Genomic DNA, 16365 nt, shown 5'->3' on the forward strand with positions numbered 1-16365 from the left:
GACGATGGACTCTGAAAAACAAACTGAGGGTTCTAGAGGGGAGGGGGGTGGGAGGATGGGTTGGACTGGTGGTGGGTATTGAGGAGGGCACGTTCTGCATGGAGCACTGGGTGTTATGCACGAACAATGAATCATGGAACACTTCATCTAGAACTAATGATGTAATGTATGGGGATTAACATAAGAATAAAAAAAAAAATACTGTCAGTAAGGAGTAGTTGAAACAAAACGTGCAGGTTGCTGAGGGCTTGACATAAACTTGGCTTGTGGGCATCATGGCAGCCTGGGGGTCTCTAAAATTCCATGAACTGCAAATGGGACAGTTTTAGGCCAGAAGGGCCTGGAGCTACTTCTACTTTAACTGAGTTCCTCAGTCTTCCTTTTGGAAATACATATAAACAGACCATCAAGCTCCTTTCCCATGCCCATTATTACTAGACGAGAATGTCATTTATACCAGAAGGTACTATCCACCATGTGCACTCATCTATGGAATTCCTCATTATATACCATAAAATTGATCACCAAACAGCACCTAAGAAAGTGAAACAAGGGGGGAAATGCATAATCCATTACAGTGCAAAGTCACCTAATCCCTTAAAAAAGAATTGCCAGTTCATTGCTTGTTCTGTAATCCATCAGCAAGGTCTGCAAACTATTTAAGCTCAGTCATGCACAAGTGATTACAGAAAGAGCCATACACAAAATAGGCTCTCATATTAAAAAGGCTATTGGGAAGTTAGTTTCCAGCTATCTTCCTGCTTTTTGATGAGGAAAACACTCACATGAAACATCAACCAACAGCCTGAGCCAAATGAAAGAAAACTTGAAATAACCATTTATAAATAAATGAATCCAAGTGGCTGGAGATGAACAAGTAACTTATTTAAAGTTCCAAGGTCTTGGGCGCCTGGGTGGCTCAGTTGGTTAAGCAACTGCCTTCGGCTCAGGTCATGATCCTGGAGTCCCGGGATCGAGTCCCGCATGGGCTCCCTGCTCAGCAGGGAGTCTGCTTCTCCCTCTGACCCTCCCCCTTCTCATGTGCTCTCTCTCATTCTCTCTCTCTCAAATAAATAAATAAAATCTTTAAAAAAAATAAATAAAATAAAGTTCCAAGGTCTTTACATATGAGAGTTTGATCATGCTGTGGGCAATGATATGAAAGGATTCACAGACTGCAAATTATCATAGAAATGAAGATGTCACTCCAAGGTTAACTCCATTTGAATTTATTGATGATAGGCTTTAATATACAAGGCTAAAGCACTTGAATACCCTAATTGAGTCAGACCCTTACAAGTAAAAAACACATGATGAAACACTAAATAGGGAAAACTAATAAACTGAGAATAGGAGAGCAGCTGCTAACAAATTGTGATCCTTGCCTTGTCTTTTGAAAAAAAAAAAAAATCACACTACTCAACATCAGAAATGTCTCTCATTGAACTGAAGCGAGAGTATGAAAAACATTCACTCAGCTATGATTGAAGCTTCAAGTCAAAGCATATGTGGAAAGACATTTGGGAAATATCTTCCATCTTAGCCTCCCTGGGATGAATCACAGGTGGTGTCCTCTACGATGTCTTGCCTTCAAAGGTTCAACAGACTCATGCTTTAAAGTTAACAGGTAACACCTGCTTTGTTTCATTCACAGTGACTCTTCTATTTCCCATCAAGCTCTTAACACACTTCCCCCAGAAGCCTCCATCAATACTCCAGGTCAGTGCTGCCATAGTTCAGATGGTCCAAATTATACCAGAGGAATAAGAAAGTACCTTCTAATGCTGAAACAAAGTGTCAATGTCTGGGGTTAGGTGTAAAAGTCATTTTTAAAAAATATATTCTATGATACATATCTACATATATGCTGAACAAATACCAGTTTTTTAATCAATAAGACATTTTCTAGAGTTTCACTGTAGGAATTCTTGTATTGCTCAGAAGCTTTAGGTAACTCTACTTGCTGCCCCCAGTTCATTAGGCTCTCTCTACATTTTCCTTTTTAATAAGAGGATCAGATAAGAAATTAAGTTATTGTAGGAACAGAATACATTTCATTAGCTGAAAGACCATTCAGGTTACAAATGATGCCACTTGAATCTGAACTCCAGTTTGCGTTTAGATTCTGCTAGCTGCAGGAGTTTGGGCAAGTTACCTAACCTTTCTATGCCTCAGGTTCCTCACCTAAAATAAGAATACCAACTCCTTTGGTTCATTGTAAAGATTAAATGAGATAATCATAAAGCAGAACAGTGGTTGGCACATAGGATACACTCAATAAATCTTAGTTACGGTTATTATCACTCTTAGTATTGTTACTTGGGAAAGGAAAAGGAAAGAAATTTTCATGGAAATCAGATCTGCCAGCCAAACAGTTCTTAAAGAGACAGGAGAAATATGCCAAAAGGTTTTTGAGGCCATTTCTTGTCCTTCAAGACAAAGCAGAAACCTGAAAATTGTATCCATTACAATGTTTATCATACTTTAATGTGCAATAAAATCACCCATGATCTTGTTAAAAATGCAGGTTCTGATTTAGTTAGTAGGTCTGGGTGGGGCCTGAGATGCTGTATTTCCAATGAGCAACTTGGTGATGCCAGTATAGCTGGACCACACTTGGAGTAACAAGGTAAGACAAGGCAAGTTCTCTCCTCTGTCCTTTGCAAACCATTGTACAACTGTCTTAGTCCATTCAGGCCATGATCACACAATTCCAGTCAGTGGCTCATAAGCAACAGAATTTTTTTTTTTTTTTCAGTGTGCTTAAATTTTTTATTGTGAATGGTAACAGGGTGGGGACTAGAATGTAATTGACAAATAGCTTATAGATGTAAAGAGCATTAACTGGAAGACTCATTATGGACAGTTATCCACAGCAAACAAATTCAAAACAGAAGATGCTGCTTGAAAATCGTGAATTTAGTTAAGGTTGAAAGATACAAGAATAGTTAAGTGTTTTGCACAAAGGAAATCTTGTTGATGATCCAGTAGAATTGATGCCGGTAGAACATAGTCTCTTAAGGGTTTTGCTTTGCTTCGTTGAGACAGGCCTGTTGTCCTGGTTAGTTCAGCTGGGGGTTCCTTCCCTCTCGTTAAGCAACAGAAATTTATTTCTCACAGCTCTGAAGGCTGAAAGTCCATGGCCAGGGCACCAGCACGGTCAGGTGAGAGCCTTCTTCCAGGATGCCAACTTCTTGTATCCTCACGTGGCAAAAGGGGTGAGGGAGTCGTGTTGAGTCTCTTTTATAAAATAAGCATGAATCCCATCAATGAGGGCTCCACCCTCATCACTTAGTCACCTCCCAAAGGCCCTACTTACGAATACCACAACCTTTGGGATTAGGATTTCAACATAAGACTTTTGGGGAGGGGTGGAAGGTGGGGGGGTACACAAACTTTCAAACCACACAGAGCAGCTATCCATCATATATATGACAATGACAAAGCTACTGCACCTCTGTGCCTCAGTTTCCCCAACTGTAAACTGAAGATAGTAATAGTACCTAACTCTTAAGAGTTATAAGGATAAAGTCAGTTAATTAATATGTATCAAGTGCACAGTATACTACCTAATAGTAAGTGCTAAACATGTTAATTTTTTTAAATTGTGCTACTGTTTTAGAAAATAACAGACCCTTAGTAAAGTTTAACAGAATACAAACCTACACCAATTAATATCTTACTCATTGCAAACTCTACAGTTTTCCATCTGAAGACTTTTCTTCTAGATTTTCCAGCATCTCAGCAGCTTACTTTCTTGTATTTTCCCTTAGCTTCCAGATTTCCAAGTTAAAATGCTTTTGAATTTAAAACCTCAGCTTACATACAGTCTCATCAGGACAAAGATTTTGTTAAACAGAAGACAGAGAAACACTCACTATTCCAGGTTCCTAATAATACCGAATACAGTCATGGGCTTTAACTGTGCTCATGACCAAACATTTAAGAGTTCAGAGTAGAATGAGTCATTTTACAAATGCACAGTAATTCTTCAAAAGTTCAGGTGTGTCACCAGGAAAAGTCTCCAGACTGGAGCTCCACAGAAAGAAATATCAAGTTATTCAAGTGTGATTATTTTTCTCTTCCCAAAGTTCATGAAAGATTATTGCCCTTCACCATGTCATTGTATAGTTACCTCCCTTTTTAGGGAGAACCCATTGGGAGTTCTAGAGAACAGTAAAGACAAAACCATTCTGCTTTGCCTACATTTAGGAGATTATACTAATATGTATCCTGTACATTCCTATGCAAAATTCTGGAAGACTCTGAATACCTATACAAGCTGTACATCTTGGCTACAAGGGAAAGAAAGTCTCTCATTAAGAAGTTTCATAATCCTCTTCATGTTTTAATCCTCCAATCTCATCTACCACAAAACTCATACTATGACAAATAGGAGGGACATTATCATGATAATAGTAAGAAACCATCCCCTTCTCCCATGCTATTCAGGCTTTGGAAGACCGGTTTGCCTTCTTGCTTTGAGTATCTTGTAGCATCTAGCACTCACGTATGAACAAAGAGCAGTATCTGGGTAGACGAAAGCTCTGACAGCTTGAAACCAACAATATTATTTCTCCCATTTCTGCCAAAAGACAACATATCAGAATATGGGAAAGATAAAGACTAAATATTCCAAGACAAAAGACAACATTTTCTCTTACTAGCCCAATTTAATATGGAAATAAAGGATGAGAAAGAATAGTCTAATCTGTAAAAACAAAACAATTCTACTCCAGGCATATTTGACTTCAGAAACCTTGATATGTAAGAAATCAGCCCTGGGGGCTCCTGGGAGGCACAGTCAGTTAAGCATCTGACTCTTTGCTTCTGCTCAGGTCATGATCTCAGGGTTGTGAGGCAGAGCCCCTGACAGGCTCCATACTCAGCATAGAGTTGGCTTGTGATTCTCTTTCCCTCTCTCTCTGCCCCTCCCCCTGCTCTTTTGCATGATATGCTCTCTCAAATAATTAAATCTTAAACAACAACAAAAACCAGGGTGCCTGGGTGGCTCAGTCAGTTAAGCATCTGCTTTTGGCTCAGGTCATGATCCCAGGCTCCCTGCTCAGTGGGAAGTCTGCTTCTGCCCCTCCCCTCTGCTTGTGCTGTCTCTCTCTCATAAATCTTAAAAAAAAAAAAAAAAAGCACTGTCAACTATACTCAATTTTTTTTAAATGAGCCTACTTAAGCCCCACTAAACAGTTACCCAGTTTTTGTTCAACTGTTAGAAGTTCTTACGTTCTCTTATAGGCTTTCAGTTTCCTTTATATTGAAACCAACAAAATTACTCTAAGAAATTAAAGTTTCTTTGTTTTGTGTGTTTTGCTCAGGGATAAATGAATCCCAAGTTCAGCACTGCCTGGCTCTAACAAAGAATGAATCCTATTTCTGTGTGTGGAAGTAAATTGATGGGCTTATAAATATATTCAAGAGTTTGGAGATAAAGCACATGGCATATTATGAACACAAGGATGCGACAGTATTATAACTTTGGGCAAAATTGTCCTACAAGTGGCTCCAGGGCACAAAGGTGCAAGTGATTTTTTTTTTTTTTTTTTTTTTTTTTTACTGGTAATGGGTATTACATTCAATGGTTCACCTCACCTTTCCTCCTGAGATGCTTGTTAGTATCATGTCTTAGTATAGGAGTTCTGGAATCACAAGGGGTTTGAATTCTGGCTTTACCACTCACTAACTATGCGAGCTTAAGCAAAATAATTACTCTTTAAGGCCCAATTTTCTCATTTGTGGTATAGAGATAATGGTAGTTCCTATCTTATAGGACTATCAATGAGGATTATACAAGATAATATGAACCATGAGAGACTATGGACTCTGAGAAACAAACTGAGGGTTCTAGAGGGGCGGGGGGTGGCGGGATGGGTTAGCCTGGTGATGGGTATTAAAGAGGGCACGTACTGAATGGAGCACTGGGTGTTATACCCAAACAATGAATCATGGAACACTACATCAAAAACTAATGATGTAACATATGGTGATTAACATATATAATAAAATAAAATTTTAAAAAAGATAATACAGAGCTTTTAGTGCCTACACATAAAAACACTAAATACACATTTGCTGTAATTAATATTAGCTCCCCAGGAGCTAGATTAGATGGACCCAAACATTTATTTGGGTCTTTTATATTTGGACACAAAAATAGGGAAAAGAAAAGGAAAAGATACCATCTTTTGAGGTATTACTGAATTATAATTACCTTTAAAATAAGGCTACTTTTGGGGCGCCTGGGTGGCTCAGTCGGTTAAGCATCTGCCTTCGACTCAGGTCATGATCCCAGGGCCCTGGGATCAAGCCCCGTATCAGGCTCTCTGTTCAGCGGGAAACCTGCTTCTCTCTCTCCCACTCCCCCGCTTGTGTTCCTGCTCTCGCTGTCTCTCTCTCTGTCGAATAAATAAATAAAATCTTTAAAAAATAAAATAAAATAAGGCTACTTTTTTTTCAACATGCACAACTCAACATAACAAAACAGAGCACATAAACAACTACTCCTTGGTGCACAAGCATAAAGATTTTACAGGTGAAATTTTCCCATATGTAAAATAACAGTCATTTTAGACACAGTGCAGTCAATATAACAATCATTACACAACACTGACAATTTTGAACGGTCTCACAAAATTTGTGCCTATGTGGATTATCAATTGTTTTATCTTCAGGGTTTTATACTTGGCATATTTCACGGTCTTATTTCCAAGAGGTTCTCTGCCATACCTGGGATCTTTTCATAGCTGTTAATAATCTGTCTTTAACTTAAATTCAATTATCAACTGCCATTATTTCTGTTATTTGAGTATTTCATCCTATATTCTTTTATTCAGACATATAAAGATACCAAATATGGAAATAAACTTTGATATAACTGCCTTTAAACAGCAATGATTCATGGGATAGTGTCTGCTAATTTGCTCAACTAAATAAATCCCGAACCATACCTCTGTGCAGCTAAATTTCAGTTTCTTTCTAACCTCCCTCACAATACTTTCACTGGATACATTAAGTCTCTGTCTTCCCCTAAGAAGGACTACTCCTGCTACTACTACTTCTTATGAGGCATTTTCATTTATCAGAACTAAACAAAGACCTTGTGTGCAGTGTCTCATTTATTGTTGAAAGAGAATAGGTTATTTGGCTAAGGGCTACACTGTCAGTAAGTATTGAAGCTGGAATTTGAATTAGATTGAATGACTCAAAGACCATACTTTTAACATCGTTATATTAAGACAATATTCCAAAACTTTTACCCCAAAAGTATATAATTTATACCAAAAGTATATAATTCTGTATAATTAAAATATAATATATGCCAAAAGTATATAATTAAAATTTATACCAAAAGTATATAATTCTGTATAACTAAAAACTATAAGTCAATATTTTACTCACTTATAGAATTTCTGTGTTTTTTTAGCATCAGTCTGATTAAATTACTTATGTTCTTTATTTATAGGAGAAAGGTAGTGTTCAATTCTGTAATTTCCTGCTGGCTTTTCCCCCAGATAATTTCCACACAATGTTATTTATTCAACTTGAATGTATAAAATTGATATCCTTTACACAGCAACCTTGAATATCACTATTTGTTTTGGAAAATTGTGTAACAAAATTATAACATGCCATTAAATGTTATACATATGAATGGAAACAAATTTAGAATAAAATAAAACTCAGCTTAAACATTGGAATTTATCAGTACTACTGATTAAAGAAACAATTTTTACTGTATTTTTTCACTGTTTTCATTATTGCTCTTACTAGAGTTGACCCTTAACACGGGTTTGAACTATGTGTGTCCACTCATACATGTTTGGTTTTTTTTATAAATACAGAAGAGTACTATAAATATATTTTCTCTTACCATTTTCTCAACATTTTCTTTTCTCTAGCTTACTTTATTATAAGAATACAGAATATAATACATATACAAAATACATATTAATCAACTCTTTTTGGTAAGGTTTCCAATCAAAAGTTGGCTATTAAGTTTTGGGGGAGTCCAAAACTATACATGGATTTTCAACTGTGCAGTGGGTCAGCACCACATCCCCCGCATTGTTCAAGGGTCAGTTGTATTTCTTGTATTCTACAGCAGCAATTCTAAACATCTGGGATGATGACAAACTCCATTTAAATATCAGAGGGAGGCTAAGGATATTCCCTTTAAAAATACACAGAAACAAACACAGGTGATACGGTGACTAACATAACATAATAAAATAAAATAAAATAAACACATACATGTGAATATATACCACAGTGTTTCATATAATTTTAGGGATGTTTATCAGAATCCCTTTTCTAAGTGTTCAATGAGTTTGTATCGATAGAAAGTGGTAATATCTAGATTTACTCTAGATATATTCCAGTTGTCCATGCAGAAAACAGATGACACCTGGCTGTAGAGCTTAACAAGATAAAATTGTTCATTATGTGAGAAATACCTGACTTGCAGGCATGAAGTACAAGAATAAAGGCTTATCAACAAGATTACTTCAGCAAAGCCAAGGGTCAAGTGAAACCACCATGTTACCCCTTGGAAGGTATAGCTTCATTTTCTATATCCAAAGAACTTGTTTTCCAACTATGACTCCAGAACTGGACATATGAAAAATAATTTCAAACAAAAATGTTCTATTTTCCCTGGGGAAGAAGATGAAAGAGGAAAGATTCTCCTGTATACCTTTTTCAATGACTGAATCTATGTATCTGCAAGAATCCCTCCATCCTAATATCATCAAATCTCAGGGTTGTAATAGAGTTACCTACTCAACCGTAGGGTGATACTCATTTTGTTTATGGAGAAACCAAGACTCAAAGGTTTAAGCCCAAGATCACAACTATGTTTCACAGAACTCCAATGTTGCCCCATTTTCCATACTTTCTTAGTGGTTCACAGCTTCAACAGTTGCTTATACCAAAGCTGTTACAATTACAGAAAATATTTAAAAGGGCCATCAGAACAGGTATGTTTAATCTTTTTGCTTCTCATGTCTAAATTCACATTCCTTCCAATTTTCTAAGTTATTTTCTATTAGCTTAATTTACTGAAAGGTGATTTGGGACAAAGAGATAATTAAATCACCTTCTTTCAACCTGGATTAGTTTAATCATGAGTCATAAAGCCTCATTCTCACAGAAAAAAAAATTCTGAAAGTCAGTGAACATTTAGATAATTTAAAAATAATTATATACTTAGAGTATATAAAGTTAATTATCTGACTAATGGCCATAAATAATGAGCAAATTATTAGATTATGCATATGCTAACATTTATTTTCCTAACCTGAAGTTCTATTTAACTATTTCCATTGATTAATATTATTTCATCATTGGGATATTTAAAAACCTAGCCATTATCTTCAGAGGAAGCAGGAAAGGGAGGGAAGCAGTCAAATGGAAACTAAATACAAGAGTGATATCTCATGTGGACAAAGTATTTTAATGTACTAACAGAGACCTAAGAGCAGTAACCATCAGCTAAATAAACAATTAGGCTTAAAATCTAACTCTCAGCACAGGTAAAATTTTCCCCAAATTTTGATAGCTTTTGGCCTAGAGGGTTTCTAATCAGTATTTATCAGCTCCAGAAATAACACTATTTATTATGACCATTACCTATGTATATAGATACATTAAAAATTCATGGTCCTATATTTTTGCCAACATTTGCAAAAATATGTTGTTTGTGAAACTGTATTGTGCCTGAGGCAGCCTGCGTCACACCATTCCTGACTACCTAATGTCAGTTGTTCTCCTGAAACTGGCTTCCAGATTGTCTTTATCACACTGTTTAAAGCTTTAGTCTTTTCAAACTCCTTCAGCTGATCCTCGGTCATCCTAGTTCTAGGTCTTCTACTTTTTCACATTATCCTGCTCACTCTAATCTTCTTACCTTTTGCTCAAATCTTTCACTGGCTTCCTATTACCCAGTTAATTCTTTTTTTTTTTTTTAAAGATTTTTATTTATTTATTTGACAGAGAGAGACACAGCAAGAGAGGGAACACAAGCAGGGAGAGTGGGAGAGGGAGAAGCAGGCTTCCCGCCGAGCAGGGAGCCCGACGCGGGACTCGATCCCAGGACCCTGGGATCATGATCTGAGCCGAAGGCAGACGCTTAACGATGAGCCACCCAGGCGTCCCCCCAGTTAATTCTTGACATAGATGAGGTAGTTCTATTCAATAGCCTTCTCAAAAACATTGTTGTATGGGTGCTCCCTTTGTATTTCAAATACTGCCAGAAATCTTTGTGAGAAAAAAAGAACCCATCCATGTCCCATGAAAATTATATGGATATGAGGGGGAGTTCATAAAATTTTGCAAGTTTGGATGCACTTAATTTGGGGGCAATTGCACACGGTGATTCGTCATAAGGTTTATGTAGAAGAGGTTCCACTGGCCTCAGATGAAACTGAGATTGGGGCCAGATGCATACAACCAAGTTTGTTGCTAGTGACATCAGTTCACCTGGAGACGTGGTGAGAAACAGACCTCTGGAACTGGTCGATGGTTTACTTCTGACCCTGGGCACCAAACATACATTGGTAACATCTCATGAGGGATTAATTCTTCTGCAATCCCCAACCCTCACCCTTACGGCAGCCACCATGTCAAGAGTATTGTGGGAATGTTATCTTTAGTTTGTATATTCCATACCAGAATCTACTTTGTTCCAGGTGAACTTTTGAAAGGAAGTTGCACAAGTTCATACAGAAGGACACTGCACATTTCTACTCCACCGCCCCCTGACTGGGCCACCCTTATCCACACTTCAGTCATGCTGTAAAATATGCCAAAGACATGAGGCCAGTTCAAAAGACAAGTGGATCCAGACATGTTTCTTCCTGAATGCCATCCTGACACCACAAACAGGACTACAGGATTCACTTCACATTTATTGCTGCCTGGATGAGATGACACTCTTTAGAATGCCAGAGCCTTCTGAAAACATGGAAAGCCACAAAGCAGTGTTGCCTGGTTGAAAAAAGAACTATGAGAACCTCCCTAGGTAAGAATACAGAGAAGTTGGAACTTCAGACTAGAGCTTAGCACTCCAAAGGTAGAGGAATTTCCCTGCCAGAAAAGACTAATTATAAAGCTAGAGTAATTACCAAAAGTGAAAAAAACAGAAATTCTTACCATGTCAGGTGAAAACAAAGCTAGAAATTCTGAAAATGTACAGAATAAAACCAAGAAGTAGGAAACAAAACCAGAAAATTTACAGTACAAACCTGCTACCCTAGGGCAGTGAATTGGGCCTCCAACTGTCTGCAAGACCTCAAATGGCCTGGAACTTGAACCTTGAGCAGTGACCTCAAGAGGGCTACTAAGAATCATCACTCTTGGGCACCTGGGTGGCTCAGTTGGTTAAGCGACTGCCTTCAGCTCAGGTCATGATCCTGGAGTCCCGGGATCGAGTCCCACATCGGGCTCCCTGCTCAGCGGGGGGTCTGCTTCTCCCTCTGACCCTCTTCCCTCTCTTGCTATCTGTCTCTCATTCTCTCTCTCTCAAATAAATAAATAAATAAAATCTTAAAAAAAAAAAAATCATCACTCTTCTGGAAAAGATGGAGGTATAAGGCACAACAAACATAGGAATGGGTACTAATCCTGAGAGCAAAGAGCCTTAAATGTACTAAGTGCTCATAGGAGCTGAATGGCACAAGGTAGCACATCCAGCCAGAAGAAAGGGGCACAAATAGGATAAAGGGAATAGAGAATGGGAAGTGAAGGTCACAGGCTGATATGCGTATGCTCTAATGCATCTGAAGTTGCATGAATATAAAAATTTCTATTCTTTCACATGATTCCTATTCTGATTCCAACTACCCAGTTGTGATTACATGCCACATGCTGAAGACTCTCAAAATCTACATGTCAAGGGTGCCTGGGTGGCTCAGTTGGTTAAGCGACTGCCTTCGGCTCAGGTCATGATCCTGGAGTCCCGGGATGGAGTCCCGCATCGGGCTCCTTGCTCAGCGAGGAGTCTGCTTCTCCCTCTGACCCTCCCCCCCTCATGCTCTCTCTCTCTCTCTCTCATTCTCTCTCTCAGATTAATAAATAAAATCTTTAAAAAAAAAAATCTACATGTCAAGCCAGTTTAATGTTTTCTAATTTTTTTATCCAACTGTTATCCAACATCTCCAGCCATATCAGTCATTTCTCTCAGTCATATCAAACTTGGTATTTCTGCAACTGATCTCCTCATCACTTTCACCCTGCCCATGTCTAAATGCTCCTTAATGTTAGTTTGGGTCCTCCAAGAAGCAGATGCCACATAGGGATTAGAGATGTAAGAGCTTTACTGGAGACACCTGTGAAGAAGGGCTAGGTCTGGAGTAGGCAGGGAGATGCTTTAGATCACAGTGTAGATCTGACATGTGAAAGGAGGGGGTGGAGAAAGCATTGAACAGAAAAAGCTTCATACTACAGTGCAGTCCTCAGAGTCTTAGCCAGACAAATGGCAATTCCTTGAGCAAAAATTACTAGTGGAAGAGTCCCACAATAGGCAGGAATGGCCCAGCTCCAACGCTACCATAGTGACCAGGCATTGGATGCAAGGGGCTTAGGCATCCCTTGCGGCAGCCAGTCCAAAGGTGATATGGTTGGAGCTATCAGTCACTACATACCCTGTAATAGGTAATTTTAAAGGGACATAGGGATGATGCATCTCCCTTGCCTTCACACTCCTTATTTTCTCTCTTAGCTCATGCTCCTGCCATCCTTCTAATTTAACTAAATTAAGAACCAGTAATCATTATCTCCTCTCCTACCTCTTAAATTCCTTAAATTTCCTTTTTAAGCATTTCCCAAATCCATCTTCTCTTCTCCATCACCCACTCCAATTGTCCCTGCTCAAATTCCCATCTTCTACTGCCTACACTACTGCACTAAATTCTAACTCCTTTACTCATTTTATTCCCCCCAAATCCACCCAATACACAGGTCTGCCAGATAAATCTATATACTTAAAAAATATAAACCTTCTATAGCTCCCCATTTCCAAGATAAAAAATATTCACACACACTCTTACCAGGAGATATATATATATATGATCCCCACAGCATAGGACTTCTGCCTTCTCTCCAGCATGATCTCCAGTCTTCATGATCCAAAGACATTAAATGTTTTGTACTTCCATGTCTTTGCTCTAATTTTTCCTTCTGCCTAGTATTCCTCTCATTTGGTAGGAATGTTAGCTCTTCAAGACTCAGCTCAAGCATTACTTAATCTAGTAAACTTCCCTTGACCACACTGGGTTATATGCATACTCTCTGGGTTCACATAAAACCCATGCATTTTCTACATTACATTATAAATATTTGCATCTCAAGCCTCCAAAAGACCAAGTTTCTTCAGGATACTCACTCCCTGTGGAGCAAAAGCTTCAAGGATTCTTATTCATTCATATGTTCCCCATACTTAGAAAAGCACCAGTATATAGGAGCTCAATTTATGGGAAGAGAAACAGAAGGAAAGAAAATACCCAAAAAACTATTGAACTTTTCAACATTCCAAATTTCTGTCATATCAAACCAAATCTATTGAGTGCTGTAAGTTTTTACCTCCTTTAATTATTTCAACAGCCCTGTAAATTTACATATTATAGAGAGGGAAAAGATGGCGGAGGAGTAGGGGACCCTATTCCAACCAGTCTCCGGAATTGAGCTGGATATCTACCAGCCACTCTGAGCACCCATGAAATCAGCCTGAGATGTAAGAAGATAAATCTGGATCTCTACAAATGGAATATCACAGGTCGTTGGTTTCGAGGTTCGAAGCAGGGAGCCATGACTCCACGGGCAGATATCGGAGGATAAACAGCAGCGGGAGGAAGCCTGGCTGTGGGGATCCTACACCACCAGTGAGCAACAGCCTCACGTGTTGGGGATGGGGCACAGACTCGCAGACTGGTAGCGGCGGGGAAAGGACATTAGATGGAAACCGGAGCGGTGGGAATGCATGTGCGAACTGGGGGTGGCTGGTGGTTTTAGAAGCACAAAGGGCAGAGACCTGCGAGCCCCGACCTGGAGGTGAGGACTGGGAGCCCTGCTGAGGGGTGCACAACCCAGGACTGCAGTTTACAGCAGCACAGACAGAAATGGAGATAGTGTGGCCTGGAGACCTCACTGAAGAACAGACTGCGATCTCTCTGCTCTGAGGCAGAGGGTTGGAAACAGTCTCTTTTGCTCTGACTCTTGGAAGACATTTGGAAAGATGCCAGGGAAAGCCACCAGGGAACAAAAGCCCCAAAAAACTGGCTTTCACTGAGCCCATCCCCCACCACAGGGGGGCAGGGCAACTCTGCCCAAACAGGGTTGCCTGAGTAACAGTGAGGCAGGCCCCTCCCACAGAAGACAGGCTGGGAGAACAAGAGACCAGCAACCCTAAGGTCCCTAGAAAACAGGTGCATCTTGCTTGGGTTCTGGTCAATAATTTGGACTCTATACATTCCCTCAATCACCCCTCAACAGAATGACTAGGAGGAGGAACCCCCAAAATAGGAAAGACTCAGAGATTATGACTTATGCAGATTTACAAATGGATGCAGATAAAACCAAGATGTCAGAGATGGAATTCAGGCTACCAATTGTGAAGACAATAGCTAGAATGGGAAAATCAATTAATGGCAACATAGAGTCTCTAAGGGCAGAAATGAAAGCTGAAATGGCAGAATTTAAAAATACTATCAATGAGCTCCAATCTAATCTAGATAATCTAACAGCTAGGGTGAGGCAGAAGAATGAATTAGTGACCTGAAAGACAATTTAATAGATTAAAAAGGGAAAAGAGGAGGCCAGGGAAAAACAACTCAGAATCCATGAAAATAGAATCAGAGAAATAAGTGAAACCATGAAGCGTTCCAATGTCAGAATTATTGGAAACCTAGAGGGGGTGGAGAGAGAGAGAGGACTAGAAGATATATTTGAGCAAATCATAGCTGAGAACTTCCCTAATCTGGGGATGAAACAAACATTCGTGTTCTAGAGGCAGAAAGGACCCCTCCCAAGATCAAGGAAAACAGGCCAACACCCCGGCATGTAATAGTAAAACTCACCAATCTTAGAACCAAGGAAACCATCTTAAGGGCAGTTAGGGGGGAGAGATTCCTTACACACAGAGGGAGGAACATCAGAATAATGTCAGACCTATCCACAGAGACCTGGCAAGCCAGAAAGGCCTGGCAAGACATATTCAGGGTACTAAACAAGAAGAATATGCAGCCAAGAATACTTTATCTGGCAAAGCTGTCATTTAGAATGGATGGAGAGATGCAGAACATCCAACACCAGCAGAAACTGAAAGAATATGTGATCACTAAGCTGGCCCTGCAAGAAATATTAAAGGGGGTTCTATAAAAGGAGAAAGACCCCAAGAGTGATATACAACAGAAATTTACAGGAACAATCTATAAAAACAAGGTCTTCACAGGCAACACGATGACAATAAATTCATATCTTTTAATAATCACTCTCAATGTGAAAGGCCTAAATGCTCCCATAAAATGGCACAGGGTTGCAGACTGGATAAAAAGACAGGACCCATCCATATGCTGTCTACAAGAGACTCATTTTGAACCTAAAGATACATCCAGACTGAAAGTGAAGGGATGGAGATCCATCTTCCATGCCAACAGAGCTCAAAAGAAAGCTGGGTAGCAATTCCTATAGACAAATTAGATTTTAAACTAAAGAGTGTAGTTAGAGACACAGAAGGATACTGTATCATTCTTAAACGGTCTATCCAACAAGAAGATCTAACAATTGTAAATATCTATGCCCCCAACATGGGAGCAGCCATCTATATAAGCCAACTGTTAACCAAAATAAAGAGTCATATTGATAACAATACGTTAATTGTAGGAGACCTCAAGACTCCACTCTCAGCAATAAACATATCATCTAAGCAGAAAACTGACAAAGAAACAAGAGCTTTGAATGACACACTGGACCAGATGGACCTCATAGATATATACAGAACATTCCACCCTAAAACAACAGAATACTCATTCTTCTCGAGCGCACATGGAACTTTCTCCAGAATAGACCACATACTGGGACACAAATCAAGTCTCAACCAATACCAAAAGACTGAGATTATTCCCTGCATATTCTCAGAACATAATGCTTTAAAACTGGAACTCAATCACAAGAAAAAATTTGGAAAAACTCAAACACTTGGAAGCTAAAGACCACTCTGCTCAAGAATGTTTGGGTCAACCAGGAAATCAAAGAAGAACTTAATTCATGGAAACCAATAGAATGAAAACACATCGCTCCAAAGCCTATGGGATACTGCAAAGGTAGTCCTAAGGGGGAAATACATAGCCATCCAAGCCTCAC

General features: G+C 39.1%; 1 protein-coding gene across 1 annotated transcript in view; it reads right to left on the reverse strand.

The window, feature by feature from the left end:
* Nucleotides 1–16365, reverse strand: part of LOC145723448 (uncharacterized) — a 1060322-nt gene that overhangs the window by 757186 nt on the left and 286771 nt on the right. The window contains exon 9 of the mRNA XM_081830597.1: nt 6224–6407. The gene's annotated coding sequence lies outside the window, so the exon portion shown is untranslated. The remainder of the gene's footprint in view (nt 1–6223; nt 6408–16365) is intronic.

Source organism: Leptonychotes weddellii, chromosome 9 (genome assembly GCF_054177405.1).
Source record: "Leptonychotes weddellii isolate Sample4059 chromosome 9, ASM5417740v2, whole genome shotgun sequence".
In the NCBI taxonomy this organism is placed as follows: domain Eukaryota; kingdom Metazoa; phylum Chordata; class Mammalia; order Carnivora; family Phocidae; genus Leptonychotes; species Leptonychotes weddellii.